A 12,123-nucleotide genomic window follows, 5' to 3' on the forward strand; every position below is an offset into this window, starting at 1 on the left:
CATGGTGAAGCATCACGTCTTCAAGTAAAAAGTCTGCTACATCTGTAGCACAGCTGGTGGGCAGGGCATTTGTAATGGCATAGCGCGTCGCATAGTCTGGCAACGGCTATCCATTTGTTTCCTTTTATGTATGTGGGGAAGAGGCCAAGAAGGTCCATGGCGACACGGAAGAAGAGCTCCGTGGCCACATCGATTGGATGAAGGTGACCAGCAGGTTGCGCACATGGCGTCTTTTGACGCTAGAAGATGTCGCAAGCCGCAACGTAACGTCGCAAAGAGCGGTAAAAGCCTGGCTAGCAGAAGCGGCGTCGAACTCTGTCGTAAGTGTGGGAGGTGCCAAAGTCCGGCAGTGGGTGCGTCGTGAAGCTCAGCAAGAAGAGTAGAACGGAGATGACGAGGGACAACCAGCAGTAAATCTACTCCATCAGAGCTGACGTTGCGTGGATAAAGAATGTTGTTATTAAGCACAAACATTCTAAGTGAGCGATCTTATTGTCCTGAAGTCAAGCGCTCTATGCTGGTCCGGAGAGAGCCATCCTTGCGCTGCTCAGTAACGATGTCGCGAAAATGAGAAATGGCCAGAAGGCAAGTGTCCACATCATGTTCGTCGTTGTCAGGTCACAGCTCCAAGAGACAGTCTACCACGTCCTTTTCGTCTCCTTCTTGAGCGCACGGTCGTGTCCTTATGCACCCTAACCATATGGTTCAGCGTATAAAGTTGGCTGCGCTTCTATAGTAAGCCTATCAACTTCTAGTGTTATAATCTTGTCCCTCCCCTCTCTAATGTGCAGATGTGACTTAATGGCAAAATCAACCAATAAATAAACCCCGAAGTCAATAAGTAACGCATCAATCATTAGGAAGCTGCCTTCGTTCATTAGCGTTACATACATGACAACCAGGAAACCAACAAAACACTATATTGTGGAAAAATTTGACGGTGATGCGGCACTGCAATGAAACAAAAAGAGGTACACATGCTGTTCTTCAGGGTGAAAGTAGTTACAAATTATAAGATTGCATACGTCGACTTAGAATTGATACGGTTTTCTCAGAATTCCTTCACCATGCATAAAAGCGTGATTAAGAGCCGCCACACATCCACTAAGCCTTTTTACCATAACTGGGGCGCTATAACGTAAAACTATTCCAAACTTTTCTATTCCAATAATGCTATCAGCCCTCCACGACTGGTCGAAAACGTTTTTCAACCAGCCCCACTTCACCTGTCTGTCACGCGACGTCACGAAAACCGCGATACCTCCCCATCTGATATGATGTGTACACACTGATTATGCATGATTTGACAGGAAAAAGAAAAACAGTTATTTCTGATTCGTCCCCTTTTCGCCATTAGCCCTCGGCTATTGGTAAAAAGTTTTCGGGCTGCACCCACTTCACTTGCCTGTCACGCGACGTCACAAAACTGCAAGAACTCACCGCGTCAAGATGACGTGTACGCGATAAAAATGCATTAATATGCCGAACAAGACTGAATTTTCTCCGGAATAGCCGCAGGCTGCCCCGTTCCAAAAGGAATAAAGGATGGCTGCCGCCGATCGCTCAGACGCTGGCTACTCGCACCTGCCGGAGAGCATGGGTATATTTGCGTATAATAAAACTTCTTGCGTGGCCGTGTAACGTTTTCGAGCACTTTCGGCACGTTTACCCCCTCATTCTGCCAACTCTTCTTTGCTGAGGGTCCGTTTTAGCGTCATTCTTGAGCTTCCGTTGCATGCCGTTGCATGCCGTTTTTCAAGCAAACAAAAGTGACCTCCTATGACCGAGGAGAGCGTTTGATTGGTCTGTTCAGACAACCCTGCGGGTGACCGCCCGGTGCTTGCGTTGGTGGTTACGCAAATTTGACGTCAATAGATTGGAATAGAAACATATTAGAATAGCTTTACGTTATAGGGCCCCTGGAAAGCTATTGTACTATTGACATTTTGAAAAGGCACAGATACGTAATTATGCATGCCTACCATCACTACTACGAGTCTCGTTAAGAGGTGACACGAGGGAAGGCACACTTAATTAGATGCCCGAATAGTAAAATCCAGCGAAGGCTCTGAGTGAAGAGACTGGTCTATTTGCTTTTGCATGTTGGACGGACTGATAGAGGCGCGGGGCCTGTGTTACTTCCCCTATCTCCCACTTTCCGGCACGGTAGCCGGAACACAGCGGGAGACGGCATCCTTTCTGTTCAGCTCCTTCATTCCTCGCATGGCCTGGCCTGAATGCTCTCAGCAGCAGTTGAATGTGAAGAAGCACGTTCACAAGCGCACACATAAGCACAAGTGTCACAAGCTTCTTGCGAGAGCAGTTATTCTTCATTGGATAGACGCGAAACCTCACCGACTTTTAAGAGCGTGTTCCCCACCGAAGTTGCGGGCTGCCGATGCCCTCAGGCGAAGCAGTATGCTTTGGTACTCCTGCAGTCTGCTCTTTGCTTTGTGGGGGAAGGACCGTGTCCGCATACGGAGGAGACAAAAAAGAGAAGCGAGGTTCGGTGTCACCTTAAACATGATGGCGATCATTAGCTCTGTGCGCGGCCGTAGGTGTAGGCGGTTCACTTTTTGTGGTTATGGCGGTGGCAGGTGAATTGTTTACCTCGTGACGTAAGTGGTCTCTGTGCCTGTGGCAGAGGGCTCCATCGTCAAGCGGTATTTCAATGGACGGCAAGTTCGTACGTATGCTCTCAGCTAATGGTGCCCACGTAGACTCACAGTCGAAATTTACTTGTGAAACTACGTTCCTTCGACCATGGCAAATAAGCTTTTTTCACTGATGATTCGCGGAGCAGCTTTCGTTTCAGTGCCTTGTATTGCACTTTGTTGTGCGTGTTTCGATCTAATCGGTCCGTGGCCGTCTGCAACTGTCGGCCCTTCAAGAGCTCCGCCGGGTGTGCTCTCTACATGCGCACCTATATTAGTTTCCGCGGGTTTTCGTTTGTACTCATGAAGTTCATTAGCGCGCATTCGCAACTGCTAAATTACAAGTATTGCAAGTGTGGCGGTAATAGGTACTTCAATAGATTACTATCGCGAACTGTACAAATACTGTCTAACCGACCGCAGATGCGTGCACTGTAGCTTGGAGGAGGCGACGTGTAGGCGCTTTCCAACCATACAGAAAGGTCGCTTCCAAGGAAGCCGTTCTTACGCGTGGCTCAGCTCCATTGTTAGTGGCCTAAGTACCCACTCTGAGAATTTGCTCTTTGAGCGAAGATCTCTGCCTAGGCATCCTTCCATTTGGCGCCTCAGTCTTGCGCGGCGATTCAGTATCGGTTCCACTTCCTTAGCAATCACTTCGCCGATGTGCGAGACAGGCAGCCAAGACCGTGAGTTGTTTTGAGTAGCGCCTTGAACACGCTCTTAATATATTCCCGGTAAGCGCTGAATGTTTTAATTTCTTCTAATTTTCTTTTTCTCCCACTAAATTTAAGTATTGTTCAAGTTCGCTGAAAATATATCGTATATGTAGCCGCGTTCATGCCCGCCTGCGTTTGGGTGACTCCGAAACCACGATGTTAGAACCATTGAGATGTACTACGCCGTGTCACTTGCGCACGTGTGATTCGGGAACTACGAGGCCGGAACCGTTTAGGAATCGTTCTATATTGAGTTGCCCATCGCGATCAGGAAAACACTTCTATCGCGGATAAATGAAAGAAACTTTTAGGCATGTAACATTTAAAGAATGAGCTGCAATAACATGCGAAGCGCGCTGCTGATTGTACCTACTTAAATGCCCCCTTCTACTATCAAAGCGAGCGCATCGTGCACGTTATTATTATTCGTAACACGAATAGTAGTATGGGCTCTGTGCCGCACAGAAAAAAATAATTGTCGTGCGAAAGGAAGAGAAAATATCACGAGAAAGTTTACAGTATCACGCACATCACAAGAAAAAATAACGTAGTGACAACCAGTAGAATAGTTCACACTACAGATCTTCATCACGTAAGAAAGGTCGTAGTTCGCACCCATTCATATACGCTTATATCGAGACGGAAATTGAGCGAACGGAAAAGAGAAGTATTTTCGCGATCGCAGCCCTGTTTGCAGACGACGCCAGCAATAAGGCATGCGGCGAGCGCGTCGAAACAAAGCACTGTATAAGTGAAGGTCTGTCTGCGGCGCCTCCTCTCAATCGCGCGCAACGCCTCACCCGCGTGCTGCCCCTCGCAATTTTCCGATTAGTGAGGCAGACACGCCCCACTTCGTTTGTTTTCGACGTGCCGCACGAGACAGATTGTCCCCGCATGCGAATACTAGGTGTTCCAGCGGACGCTTTGGAAATTTGTTTTCAATTGCCTGTCTGATTGGCCTCTATGGTCGCATCGACTATAATTTTGCCAACTTTGTGAAGGACATATGCTGTTCGCAATAGCTGGAATGTTGGTTAATTTCTTTCTAAAAAAAATATCACCGACGATTATATTTCCTAATGCGAAATTGGAGCACAGCTGTATACGTGTTTCCATTTCGCGATACACAGGGTGTTTAAGCAAGCACATTCAAATTTTTAAAAATTCACCTGCTGCAGACGGCGCAATTCTAGTGCATGAGCTGCTCTACTCAAAGAGGGGACATTAGTCACGAAAAATAAATAAACGTGCAATCGACTAATTAAGAAACAATCAATGATTATATATTATTTAGCAAACGGTCAGTAATTATCTTTTAAGTAATTATATTATGGCACATTTTGCAATTTACAAATTCTAGCCGGTGAGTTCGCAAGGCTTCGAACGAATTCTCACACAAGTACCACTTTCCTGATATTAATTCTCCAGCCTTGCGGATAAATGCCTTTTCGTTCTGGTTAGCTCTGTGTTTCAACGTATAAAACGACACTTTGTTAAGAAAGTAAGTGGTACGATAGTGCATTCTTACCGCTAATTTGACGGCGCATATCTACTAAATGGTGCCATCCACACAATTCTTTTCAAGTGGGTATGGCTCGCAGTCTCGCCCGCTGGAATTTGCAAATTCCAATATGCTCCATAAGATTTAATTAACATGAAATTATGGCGTATTACGCGCGAAAACAACCATCTAATTATGAGGCACCCCATAGTGCGGACTCCGCAAAATTGGGCCATCTCGGGTTTTTTAACGTGCACCTCAATCTAAGTACGCATTTACGTACGCAATCTAAGTAAATCGCATTTCGCCCCATCGGAATGTGCCGCCGTGACCGGGATTCAATCGCGCGACCTCGTATTTAGCAGCCCAACACAATAGCCACTAAGCAACAATGGCATGTGGGCCATAAAATAATTCGTTCAAAAGTTAATTAGCGAATTTTTCTGAATTAGTTGATTAGGCCTTTCAATTCTTAGTGCAAGTAATGTCCGCCTCTTCGAGTAGACCAGCTTGTGAAATGAAATTGTGCTGTCTTCCGCAGGTAAATACATAAATGTTTTAAAGTGTTCGCTAACACCCCTCTATATCGCGAAATCAAAACGGATAGAGGTGCGCTCAAATTTCGCATTAGCAAGTAGGCGAACGTTTTACAGAAACAAGTTAACCAATATTCCAGCTATTACGAAAAGCATTTGTTCATCATAAAATTAGAAAAAATTACCGATGATGCGACCAACGCAGCCTATCGGACAACTCGCCCTACCGACATTATATGTGCGGCACGCGTCAATTGGGATTGGGCGACCGAAAACTCAGGGGAACGTCGCCGCGGTGATAGGTAGCAGTGTACATTTCAAAGCCTTGTCAAAAATAACACGCTTTCCGTGGAGCGTTTCATGTGTGCCTTATTAGGAGAGCCTGCCCCAATGAGTTCACAGGTTTGTGCGAAAATGGCACAATGCTTTCAGGGTTCCATTAATTACGGTTTACTGTATAAGCAAAGATGGTATGACTGTTTTGGCAGCGAAGCTGTTCGCCTGGCAGATCTGTATGAATTAGCCGTATGCATGGTCTCGTAGGTGGGGGGACGGGGGGGGGGGATCTGGTATGGCTAACGTCTGTAAAGAGAACAAGAAAATGGCGGCGCTGCGTGGTCTCGTGGCAGGTTATCTGGACTGGCTAACGTCCGCAACGTGAACAAAAAGATAACGAACGATAGTACAGCGCAAAAGTAAGAAAGGACACGTGATTTCATCCTGCGCCCCACCTGCGCAGTGGGCGAGTGCATCCGCACTGACCGCCGTTGCTTCCGGCTGCGTCTGCTGTCGTGTGCCCTCTGTACTCAATACCACAGCGCGAGAGTTGTGGCTGGAAAACACGGGGACGTGTGCCTTGGTAGCCGCCGCGGCGTGTAAGAACCGGATTGTGCATTGCAGAGGTAGAGCATCACAACTGTTGCAACTCCCACAAAAATGGGAAAAATGAGGAGACCACGCATTGCGCCCACGGCCGAAGAAGCCGTGATCACCATCGTTTCTAAATAAGATAAATAAGAATTATGTATAGATGTATACGTGTGTGTGAATGAATGATTTATAATGGGCAACCGAACCATTAAACAGCTTCGCTGGCTAATCTACCACTACGTGAATGGCCCGGACCAAAATTTTTTTGTCCTCTAGCTCGCTTGAAAGGCTTTGTGTCCTTAGAGAAGACTCATATGGCTAGCTAGGCAGGCAGAACGCGCAATGCATTCCGCAGTTTCTTCGCTGAAATCCTTGCGAATCGTCAAAATTAGGAAATCGACAGCAAGGACCCTTTCGGCTTCAAAGAAACACTTACATTCTGCGCCATAAGCGAGAAACTTGAACGCAACGAAGGAGCCGCCGTGAAGAAGATGTCGTAGCCATCTTTATTTATTTTAACATTGTTGCCAGCACAAGTAATGGATTCTTGAGTTGCCAATAAGTCGTAGTCTCACCTGGAATAATGTCTTTTCTCTCTCTCTGTCGGCGGGAATTCATGACATGAAAATTTTGTCTGTCATGAAATTATGCCATTGTTATGAAAAATATGTCTACCATTTTTAGTGCACTTTACACGCCTCCTGTAATCATATATATTATCGCAGGATCCTGTGCTTGTGAAGCTTGTTGAGGAAGCCCCTAAACCACCTGAATTCGGAAATTGTTGCATAGTGGCTGACGTGGGCTGGTTTATTGTGAACATATGGCAGAAATATATATATATATATATATATATATATATATATATTGTGCAGCAATATATGTTACAAGTGTTTGATGGGCAAGAACGCGGACACTGTTTTTTCTTGCCGCTGACCTACACTATCCCGCCCACTCGAGTGCTCTCTCCCTTGGCGTATAGGCTCACCAACTTCACGCAGTTCAGCCAAACCTGCCAGTCGCGTCAGCACGCCAGCAGAAAACGTCCTCTCTATCCTCCCATATCCGTCTGAAGCTGACTGAATGGAAGCTTCATATATTGCGTAGCGGTGCACAATAGGTGAGCCCTACTTCCCTCTCGGGACACGCAGCCGGCTCCTGTCATGCTGGCACTCTCGTTCCTCGACAACCGAGCAAACTACAGCTTTAACCCTGGTGACCTCACTTGGAGCAGCTCGTTGAGCACCATGGAACCACCAAGAAGCCAAAGGAGGAGCATGGAACTCTGCATTTGTTGCACTTCCATGGCACTTAGCGATGCCGAGTTAGCCATAAATCGTGGCCCCGTCGTTCTCTGCGCGATGCGCGTGTTCGCTTTAAATGCGCAAGAAATGTCAGATGTAGTTTATGGGCTGTTTATAAATAAGATGTCCCAAAAATCCGGAGACGACAAATTTAAATGCGTTCTTGCGCCGTTTTATATTTAAGTGTTGAACCTGTAAACGTACCCATCTGTCACTATTACAGCTGCCTTCCTTTTGTCTCAACAGGAGTACATTCGTACCTGATGTATTAGCTGCATACGCATACACAAGACAGTTCGAGTCCGACGTTGATAATTGCAGAGTCCAAGTTCCACACTTTGCAATGGACCCATGGAAAATATTTCCAGATCTTCCTTTCGGCAACTCAGTAGTAAGTAATTTTCTCGGATACATAGAGCCGCTAAAGAAGTGTAAATTTTCTGTTCTTAATTATGATTTCGCGCGGCGTCGCTATAAAGGACAATACTTTTGCGCAAGTGTGTTGCGACAAGAGAAAACCGTACATCCAGAACACATAGCAAGCTGACCAACTGAGATCTGAAGAATGAGGTTTTGTTGTAAGCACTTATTAAACGTGGCGCCCCAAGCATTCCGGTAACCTAAAAAGAAGCTTTAGCTCGGAACCAACTCCGGTACCGCCTATTCAAATATATCTAAAACACCGAAATGCTTTTATGAAGCAGATTCTGGATTGATATTATAATGACATTAGTAAGATTTCAGGGAGGAAGGCAAATTCTAGTGACTATAGGAACCGTGTGTAAAATTTAGGCCCTAAATCTTTTTACAAAAACTTAAAATTAGAAAGATAAAAATATAGATGCGCGAGGTTAAGGAATTGAAAACTGCTCCTCAGACGGACACCTTGGTTTGGTAAACAACATCTGCTAGACCATCTAAAGAGGACAAATGTGATATACAATTTATATCTTACGTAAATGTGTTACAGTGTTTATCGAGGTTTTCCACAAACCATCTTCACATATTAGGAGCATATTTAATGCTGATGCCTAATAGACCACTTTTCGCCTATGTATAATATTAGGTGCAGATTACAGAATTGTATAGTTGTTTCTGATTGCTAATTGAAATTCTCATATTCATTCACAGCTCGAGCTACAATTTTTCGGTCGCGTGTTTTTTTCGTTCCGTGCATATGTAGCATGTGTGAATCCACTTCGAATCCGAACCATGCTTATAATGGAGAGGGGCTTCTTTCGATTCCGTTGGAAAGTAACTACTGGCTGTGTGTTTCTGTACCTGCTCAAGCTGTCCAGGAATAAGGGAGGACTCGAAATTTCCTATCTGGACATCGTGGCTACTGCACTACACGTCAGGTGGACCCAAGTAGCTCCTAACACTAATATGCTGTTGACGTGAAGCTTTACCTCATTTTTCCTTAGCGCTCGACTCCGTTTGCTTTCATAAAGCACATTCTCTCACTGGGCCTCTTCGATTTTCCACTTCTGGCTAGCTGCAGACTGCCAGAGCCAGCCAGAGCGCCTTTGTTTTTCTAGAACTGCTCCGTCCACCGCGCCACGCACTTCCGCCTGGCGTTCATTTTTCTTGGGCTGGGTGGTACTGGCTACCCGTGGGCTGCCAGAACCAGCCAGGACGATTTTAGTCTGGCCGCTTTCTGAAAGTTATCTGGCTAGGTGACGACTAAAGGAGACGATGAGCGCTCACCACTATCTTTGTCGGGTCTTGACGGATTGCAATGCGGGCGCTTTACCTCGCTCAGGACTTTAGCTCGCTCAGCAAACTGGCTACGATCATGTTCGGATTTCCTTACTTCTAGCGTTAGCTCCTTAGGTTCCAACGTAGCGTTCTGCATTGTCAGGGAGTGCGATACGAGCGGCGGGGAACCGCTTGAAGCTTTTCTGTGCTTGCGTCCCGCGAATACTCCCGGCAGTGAACCGCGCGGCGCGTTCTCATGCGTGCATGTTATCTGCATCGTGTTCCGCACAAGTTGGAGACACTCATTCACACATACTGCAGTTCATCCTCGGTTCATCTTTCTCTTGTGGCGTTCCTTTTCACATATCTCATCTATATATGTGGTGATGTATCTCCTTTATCTGCAGTTAGGGAAGGCGTCGCAAGTAGCCAGTGTTCGCTCCGTCTCTTCGTCGTATGTTTGGGTGGCAGCTCGAGACCAATGTATTCTAACTAGGCCGTTGATGTTAAGGATGCACTGGTTGTGTAATAGGCGCCCTTTCATTAGCTTATTGCTCTCATGATCGCCACCAGTGTTGTTTTTCGTGCGAGACTATTCCATGGTCAGAGGTGGCGTGCATTTTGAGGTGCCAGCTGCAGTCCCAGCTCCTTAGGGTCAGAAGAGAAGCACCATCAGCCGAAACAACCTTTCTGAAATCGAAACCCAAACAGGCTGGCACGAAATTTTGTGCGTATAAGACGTACCCGATATCCTGTTTTTTGATATCTTGCCAAGTGATGACACAACGCCAATTCATCAATGTTGCCGTGGTGGGCGACGTGATCGCTGGGAGCACGCTTTCTCGAGCGATCGATTTTGAGGACGCAATCAATTACGCGTGATTTCGCGTCTTGGCATCGGATGCGTGGAAGGCCATCTGTTGCGCTGTGCAGTATGAGGTCGGCCCAGTGCACGTCCTGTGTCGAGCCGCATAAAATCTCCTGAAAGTGATCGTGTCGCTTAATGCAACTACATATTTTCCAGCTGGCAGCGCATAAATGGGCCAACTACGCCGAGTGCGCGTCGGCCTTGCTGGGCGCTGCCATGTTGCTGGTATGTTTACATTTATCCCGCGGCCTGCTGTCCCGCCGTTTGATTTTGCAAACTTCGGTCAGCTTCCCGTTGCCTTGGGATCTCAGCCCACGTGACTTCCTATCAGGACTGGAACTAGCAGGCTGCCAGCGGGCTGCCAGAACTCCTAAAAGCGAAGAGGCCCACTGTGTTCCTCGTTCTGGATACCCTTCTCTCTTCTAGGCGATGGCTGCCAACTCTCTGGAACGCCTCTTCCAGGTTCATGCCGACAATGATGTAGTTACCCCTCCGATTCAGCCATTCGGTAATTTCCTAACCCCATGTCTCCCTCATTGTTGTTTATGATACAATACATCCTCCCGCAAAACAAGCTGGAAACTCATAATGGCCAGCTTTCTTGACTATAGGTGAGCTAGTTCATGAACCTCCTAGCGCATTGCTGTCTGCCCATTAGCTGCAGTCTTTTCTCAGCCACAATGAATCGTGTGTTCGCTTTTTGCGACAATCATGGGATACGGTCAATATATTTTTGCTGTGATTTTGCTGTGGTTGCTTTCCCCAGCTCTCCTTAAACGAATAGCTAGTCTCTTTGGCTTCCCAGGTGTTACCTTACAAACTGTCCGCTTCTTGCACTGCTTGCTGAAGCAGGTGATCAAGATTTTCGTGCTTCTCCTCATACCAAGTTTGATTCGCACGCTGTAAATGCAAGTTTTGGCAAGCGGGTGCCGGCCTTTATGAAGTGCTTGCAAAATCCCAGGAGAAGGTCTAGTTCCGCCTCGCCCGGCACTTCTTGTATCTGACAATGGCACAACTGTACAGTGTAACTTTAAGTTATTACCAAATTCAATGAACGTAGCTTGCCAAATGACACAATCGTCGTCGTCGTACCTGACTATCTGCGCTAGCCTCTGCAGGAGCTCACACCCATCATCGTCATCTTCCTGATAAGCTGATGCGTCTGAACGCTGGCTGCTGCATATCTTAGCTGTAATAATGTTCCAAATATTTAGCTTAAATGTTTCCCTCGTGTTCCTTGAGCGTATAGAGAGAGTATGGTATCACTGGCGTACACGATGTCCAGGGCTAAGGAAAAAAAAATTACATATTTTTTTTCCTTTACTCCTACATTCGAAACATCTTCCGAGCAACTGCGGCCTATCCAAACCAAGGACGCAGTACTTAACCACATGCACATTTTCTTACTAAAGGTGTGTGCAGAAACTTGTAAACTTAACTCACGCTCTGGCTACCGCAGACTGCGCCACTCGCATATGAAGTTCATAGCACCTTACTGCGGCATTTGAAGCACAGCTCCTATATCCTTACCTCGGACGCTTGCGTACAACTAAATGTAAAGAAATCTGAAAGCATGAAGAATTACCCATGACAGTGGTTTAAATAGCGCTAGTGCACCGTTATGATGATGATGATGATTTATTGGCATGCCCTTTCCAGGTAGCACACAAGGTCTTCAAAACGTCGTATTATTGCATTTAACGTCTCAAACAGATTTTTGACCAAACTCGACGCATTAAAAAGTCACAAGCAGGATAGCTTAAAAACTAGGGGTTAATACGTTTCGAAAACGTTTTCATAAGTCTGGCCGTATCTGTTCAGTTAGCGTGCTGGGTTTTCGATGGCGCCATTCTTGGCGGGAGAATTCTCCATTTATGAAGCGGCACTCATGCCAATTGCTGCTGTATTCGCCCTGCATGAGCATGAGTTCGGCTAGGAAAAAGAAGCCTTTTGGGGTGTTGACCTCACGTCAGAAG

This window comes from Dermacentor andersoni, chromosome 6 (assembly GCF_023375885.2).
Source record: "Dermacentor andersoni chromosome 6, qqDerAnde1_hic_scaffold, whole genome shotgun sequence".
In the NCBI taxonomy this organism is placed as follows: Eukaryota; Metazoa; Arthropoda; class Arachnida; order Ixodida; family Ixodidae; genus Dermacentor; species Dermacentor andersoni.